We start from the raw sequence: 7,501 nt of genomic DNA, 5'->3' as shown, positions 1-7,501 counted from the left end.
TTTGTGTCGTATATTGACACTCTGAATGACTTACCATAAAAAAGTCGATACAATCAGGAACAACCCATAGTCTGGCTGCCTGCCGATTGTCTTCAACATCAAGGAGAGCCTTCATCCAGGGTCCAGCAGGCACAACTACTACCATTAGAAGAATCACGGGACTGAACATCAATGTTACATAATCGATAAGTCCTTGTGGTCACGAATTCAATCGGAATTTACCTTGATATAGCACATTCAAGGGTTATCAAACAATTTGGTCCTTCGAGATAAATTTTGAACCGATTTGATAGTGTTATTACGCGAAAATGACATTTTGTAATTCTTTCTAATACAATATTACAGATCAAAAACAATATGAAGAGGTGGACACTGTATGATCTTGAGATAAAAGTGATTTTGAATCATGTTTTGATTTGTTTCGTAATTTACTTTCTGAATATTTAATTTTTCTTTTTTTTTTCCAAGCACCTCCAGAGGTGATACAAAATGCTTCTGTTTCTGTTCTATAAAAGACTCGATACTCTGCCGAGGGCATTGTACTTTGAAGACATTTATTTTCATAGAGAGTATTAGTTAGCTATTTCGATAATCTGACTTGGCATTTTTGAGTATTTCTGAGAACAAAATATGTCACAGTATCCCTACATTTACATTCTCTACTGAAAGATGGTCACATCTAAGAACTTCACATTGGCAGACCCAAATTTTGAAAATTCAGGTGCTAATATTTCACAAGGCATCTATCAGGCGATGATGGAGAGCCTGACGCAAACAATTCAATTTTCAGATTTGTCTTCTTGGGAAAATTGAGCACTGAATCTCTTTTAGTATTTTATTTCTTTGCAACTCCTCATGAAAATGGGATATCAAAGGAACAATTAAAAAACTATGGGAATAAGAAAATGTTTCTGAAAATGTTCTGTGTTTTTCAAAAAAAAATTCTCGGGATACTACTGGACGATACACTGTATCGTTATCGTTTCGTGGACCCCCTTCAACACTTTCTGGAACATGGTGAATCGCTTCTATTTGTTAGAACGTCGTCTTCTGAAAATTTTCGACTTGTATAGGCAATATTAAGCTTTCATGAAGGAATAATTGGGAACAGGATACATGAAAAGAGTTTGTGAAAGCAATATCCCTCCCGAAACCTTTCATATCTTGCATCATTGCGTCCTGAAACCATAAAGTACTACCACAAAGTTGCCAGTTATTTTCCACGCTTCGGCATGGTAACCTAATCAGAGATCTTTGAATGATTAGGTACTTTTTTGTTGGTATTATGATTGAATTAAATTCAAAGCGAACTATCAGAGAAGTGTTTGGAAATTTTATCCGAATAAATCTTTTCAAAATTATTATCCCACAACGGTAGTTTTTAGAGTAAACAGTTCTCCATATTTAGCATTGTGCATGCTCCAGCAACTAGCTATAGATGAGAGTGACAAATTTCTGTCAGCTGCATATGCTTTTCGAACTCTCTCCTGCAATAGTGACTTTTTCTGTGGAGCATCTACGCTCATGGCTGCGCAAAATTTGAGTTGAGTTGATCGCATCATTACAATGCGGAGGCTTTGAACTGAGACATTTTTTTCAGTAACGAACCTTCCCTTCTGAAAGCCTTAGCCCCTTGGCATCTTTCGAAAAATCCACTTATGGTAAACGTTTAAAAAATAGCAACTGCTAATAATAATCATTATTATTCAACTTACCTTGTAGATAGAAAACAACTCCTACCGTTAAAAGATTAATTAACAGTTTCTTAACAATAAAGTTCAATGAATCAACCTAAAACGAAAATATAATTTGACTGAAGTATAACATGGATCCATATAGAATAGGTTGACCAAAATGTCCCGGACAACCGGAATTGTCCCGGTTTTCAACTAAGCCATAAGGTGTCTATTGTATGCTTGTCACGCCAGTAGATCACTAGTTACTATTTTGGTCTTGCGCGATTAGTTGAGGTTATGTCAATGTTAGCGTATTCAAGTGTCAAGTCAAGTTAGTAATTCATAAATAATTCCAATACCGGCTTCTTTTATCAATTAATACGTCACAATGCCGTCAGTGCACTTATTGCAAGGAGTGGAACTTTAATAAGAGATGTCGTTTCGAGTACGAAGTAGAGTCCGAGAATACCTATTCTCGGGTAGAGTGTTCTATGTGTAACTCTTTTATTAGTATGGGTCATGGTTAACGTGACCATTTATTTATTTTGTCAGACCGGGACACATCTGCGGAAATATATAATAAAAAAATGTTTTTTTGTGTTTTACAAGTATTTTATTATAGAAGATAGAATAACACAAAATAATCAAAGCTCTAAACACGAAATTTTTAAATTGGCATGACTTACTAACTAAGCCCCCAGTAGTGGCGTGACTCCTAAGTCGTATTTTTCTATTTGTCGGCTGAACATTTTTTTTTAAATATCTGGTCTTGTTTTTAGATACGTGTGTAACTCAGTACATGATTTATTTATATTTATTTTTGTAATCAGAATAGCTTTCTTCCCCCGAAATTACAGTTCGTATTGTCTCCACAAAACGCCACAATTTTTTTATTCAAGTCATTGACAGACAATACTTCCTTCAAATAATCAACAATTATATCCGATGTTTCGCCTGGCTGCTCCCGAAACTCTAAAACCTTAACGTTAACGCTGGGAACTGGGAATAATTTGATTGAGCCATGGTTTGAAGCATCTGTTAGTAAAGGTATGCAGTGGGCTTTGAGTAAATGCTCTTTTAAATCTTCGGTTGCCATAGTTGACAGCACATTTACCACAATAGCTTGAGACTTTGTACGTGCACATCTAAATTTTTGCTCAAAACATGCTTGAATTAAAGGAGAACAGTCATTTGAACGAAAACTGTGATTATGTTGCACGGTGTGAAACGCCCAAGTACCCTCAGCTGCAGCTATTTCCAATTCCTTGGAAGTTGGCAAATCGGTTTTCTTAAAAAAAACTAAGCATTGACGAGCTTGAAGCAGCAGCTTGATCGGCAAGCCTGTGTTTTTCTGAGATTTAAATGGTGTTCTATATCACTGGCACCACCATGTCCAACACTAAAATCAGTACGACGCTTTTCACACGTAACGTCTGCGGTACCATCTTTTCTTTGTTTTATAAATGGATATTCCTGTTGCAAACTAATATTGAAAGAGCACTTGCATTTAGGCATTATTGTTGTTTTACAAATAACTGTGTTGCGTTGCGTACGATACTCGTTTTGTCCGACTTGAACTGAATTAAAACAAAACATTGCACTTGTTGACGGAAGACGGAACGTCGGTAAGCGCGGGCGGAAGGGATTCCCACAGACGTTACGTGTGTTATTTATCTATCCTGCTCACACGCATTGGCGCAGCACCGCGTGGGCGGGCGGCGCGCTCTATCGTCATTTGCCTCCCCATGCGGAGCCTCGGGCCTCGAATTTCGAGCGGAAAAAATAAATTTTAGACTATCGTTGGGTCTGCTTGCAAAACCGGGACTATGTTGGCTTCGCTGGGGACACCGGGACAGACTGCCTGAAACCGGAACTGTCCCGCCTAAACCGGGACGTATGGTCATATGAACATATGAACAAATTTGTTGTGGTTCATTCAGCATTTTAAAGAAGAAGTTTCTAAGTTTTACGGAACTTGTGTGGAATATCTGAGCAAGTGGAGTAGTTGATTCTCGCCATTTTTTGTTTTTGATTGGATGTTATTAAAGAGAATTCCAGAATGGGAAGATATTGAAAAGACAGTTGTTTATTTAAACGAGAAACAAGTTGGAATTGATGATTCCATTCTCTTTGATCAATTTGGAATACTAAAAAATTTAATTGAAGAATATCTAGAAAAGTGGAATGACGAAAACGAAGAGATGGCTAAGATTGCAAAATATCTATTTGCAATACCAGCTCATATTGCGAATATAGAAAGAATATTTTCTTTCATGAATATTCAATGAATGAAAGAGATGGAATGAAAGTGGAGACGCTTGAGGCAATCCTACAGATCCTGTACAAAATGGACTGTATGGAATTTTTCAGTTATGTTATGTTTTGAAGAAAGAAGACATGATCAATAAGGCTGGAAGATGTTTTAATAGTGATAATAAAGTTAATCTGATATTGTAGAATTGAATATGAGTAATTGTTTTCCCGGGTCCTGGGTATATTATGGTTGGGGAAGAGGGAGAGTAAAATATGGAAAAAGTTCCGGTTTTTTAGTAATTATTTGGTCAGCCTAATATAGAAGTACGCTAGGTCTTGATCTTAAACTGAACATATTACTACAAATCAAATGCGATGTTTCAAAAACGCTCAATAAAGTATCGCCATCTGCGCCTGTATTATTAGTCATAGCTGGTAAGAAAATCAATAAACTCTCAACAATTTTCAGTGAGATTTTCACTGGACAGTTCACAAAACATATTTCGCTATACGATGGCTTCCTCGAGCGTTTTCATATTGACTAAATTTTGGTTAATTTGTGCTTCATGTAATAACCATATGACATTCTACCTATGTATTTAAAAATAATATAACCTGAGTATAGGTATAAACTAATTTAAAATTTAAACATCATTAAAGGAAATTTTATCAACTCATTATATGGGCACCTACAATTTGTTTTTTATATAATAACAATTCCAATCATATGACCTACTTAATGAGTAATAATTCCACCTGAATTAAGGTGAAACTAATTGAAAATTTGAACATCATCACGTTCAGCATATCAACGAATATGAATATTTCCACTTGTAACTTGTAACTGTTTTCTTTAGACAGTCGGCTATATGGTATCTATGGTCGGGGGAATGAGTTCCGTGTTTTCGAAGAGAATTCTGTGCTCCCCTTCACGTGCGTGTTCAGCCACGGCTGACTTGTCCGTTTGGCCTAGTCTGCATTTTCTTTCATGCCCCTTAAAGGCCGCCATACATTGCAATGTTGCCCGACAATTTTAACCTTGGCGAGTAAAATTGTGAGTGCAAAATTGTAGGGACGAAGCGTTCATACATTGTCAGGCCACAAAGCCAGTTCGCAGTTAGTTTGGAGTTTGGACAGCGACACGATGAAACGAGCACATAAACTGGCAGTGGCAGCGGCATTAGTGATAAAAAGGCAAAATAGAAAAAAACGTTGCAGGTGGTCCAAAGATTGGCTGCTAAAAAGACAGCAATTTTCAAATATTAATTTGTTAACTGAATTGAAGTTACAAAAAAGACGTACTTTAATTATTCTATTTTCAACATATCGTTTAATTATTTTAGCAGTTTTCATTTTCAGCACTTCATAATTTCACAGTAATTTAATTTTATCTGTTCTAGCATAGAATTCATGCCTTTCCGCTTTAGACAATGGAAGTCCTGAATATTTCTTCTTATACAGAAACATTGTCAAGCACCTTCAAACAATCTTAGTTTCAACGTTACCACATTGTTTAGCTTCGCTCTTTGTCTATAAAAACAATGTTGTTATTTTACTTCTTTGAAATCACCTTATTTTCAGTTTAACCATTTCAAATCTGTAACAATTGCACCAAGTTCGGGTTGAAAATCTAAAAAAAGAAGTTAACACTGTTAACTTCTCCTGAGTGTAATTTTATTTATTATCACCTGTTGTAAATGTTCCTGTTCTGCTAGTTCCTGATCACTTTCAATATTGGATTGGCTCTAACGCGGAACTTCTTGGTCCTCTAAAAACTGGTAATATGTAAAATACCACAAATGTGGCTCATACTGCGTCACTTCCTACATCGGATTTTTTGCTATCTATTACTTTCTCCCTTTCTTTTCTTACTGATCCTCTCATGGAATCTATTTTCTTTTTTACAGTCTCCTTCGTCGCATCAGGGTCTACCTGCTGTACTTTCGTCACTAATTCCTGGTACGCTTTGTTTTTCTTTATTTTGTTACTATATTCTCTGCAGTTTACATTCCACAAACAAGGGTGACTTCTTTATAACTCAATCAACTCTATTACAAAATATTTGCTCCAAGTTCTAGTATCCATGTTTGAATTATTTTTGCAATAAACATACCCTTTTTTAACGAGTTTTCGCTGTCGATGAATGATGGTTAAGATTGTTATGCCTACACACACGTTGACTTGCACGAACCTGTTGACATGTACGTGTAAAATTATGGTGGCGACTGTATTCAAATTGCCGAGTAAAGGCGAGTTCATATTAAAACGATTGCGATAATATTTTTGCGGTTCCGCAAATTCGCCTCAATTGTCAAAATACCCTGTTCATGTTGAAGCGGGCAATATCTAGGGATTTCATTGTTGAATTTTAAATTTTATTACATGAACCTGAATGATGACATACGAATTACGACTTTTAAGACTAGACCCCATCATATCAGAATATAGGACTAACAATTTTCTCAAGTTTTGTTTAATAGGAGCGTGTCTTCAAACCACTTATCTTAACGTTACTGCCTGCAGGGGCGAGGGGTTCTTTTGCAAAATGAGTTCTTCAATGAGGGGCCAACCAAATTCAATAATTTATTGAATAATGAGAGAGGGAGCCTGAAATAGCTGAAATATTTCTCTGGATCACTAATTCTCATTTATTTCAGCCACAAGATTGTGATATTCTCCATATTTTCTTCTATTTTTGAAAATATTTTCCACCCTAAAGACGGGGTTTTCTCAATGAAGCTTTTTACGGTAAAGTTGATATAATTTGAACAACCTGACACATTCGTCCATTTCGGATTCAATTTCGATGTATGGGCTTAAAAAACGAGAGTGAAATCAATATAACCTCATTGTATGTTGACGTATAACATTTTGCGGAAATCGCAAAAAAGTTCAATTTTTTCAACTTTTTTACGATAAACACGACGCCATTTTAAATCGCACTTTTTATGCGATGTTCGTTCCAACATGAAGTAGCCTTAAGATTGTCAGTACTACGCCACACACTGCAATTTTGCACGCACAATTTTACTCGCCACGATTAAAATTGTCGGGCAACATTGCAGTGCCTTGTTCCCATGGATCTTTTGGTGGTATTGATGTATACCTTCCACAAGTGCACGGCATGGGTCCCTAAAAAGACAAAAACGAACCCTAAAGACAAAAGAGGCTCACTATCAGCAGCAGGGGTTTATCGCATACCGTGCACTTGTGGGAAGGTATACATAGGAACCACTAAAATATCCATGGGAACAAGGCTAAAGAAGCATGAAAGAAACTGCAGACTAGGACAAACAGACAAGTTAGCCGTGGCAGAACACGCACTCAGTGAAGGAAAACACAGGATTCTATTAGAAAAAACGGAACTCGTTGCCCTCGAACAGGGTCACGGTAAAAAAATTCCAAAAATTCACGTCCTACGAACCCGGAAATAGTTAAAGTCAGAACCTCGGCGTCAAACATTTTGTTACTCGTAGATATTGATATGCTTAGGCCATTATTCTGAATTTTATACCTATTATGAATATTCTTGGGATTGGTAAAGATCATTTCTATTAATGAATTATTAAGAT

The sequence above is a fragment of the Leptinotarsa decemlineata genome, unplaced genomic scaffold, assembly GCF_025532065.1.
Source record: "Leptinotarsa decemlineata unplaced genomic scaffold, Ldec_3_MD MMD2_tig00004307_RagTag_RagTag, whole genome shotgun sequence".
Lineage (NCBI taxonomy): Eukaryota > Metazoa > Arthropoda > Insecta > Coleoptera > Chrysomelidae > Leptinotarsa > Leptinotarsa decemlineata.
This window is presented reverse-complemented; position numbering follows the sequence as displayed.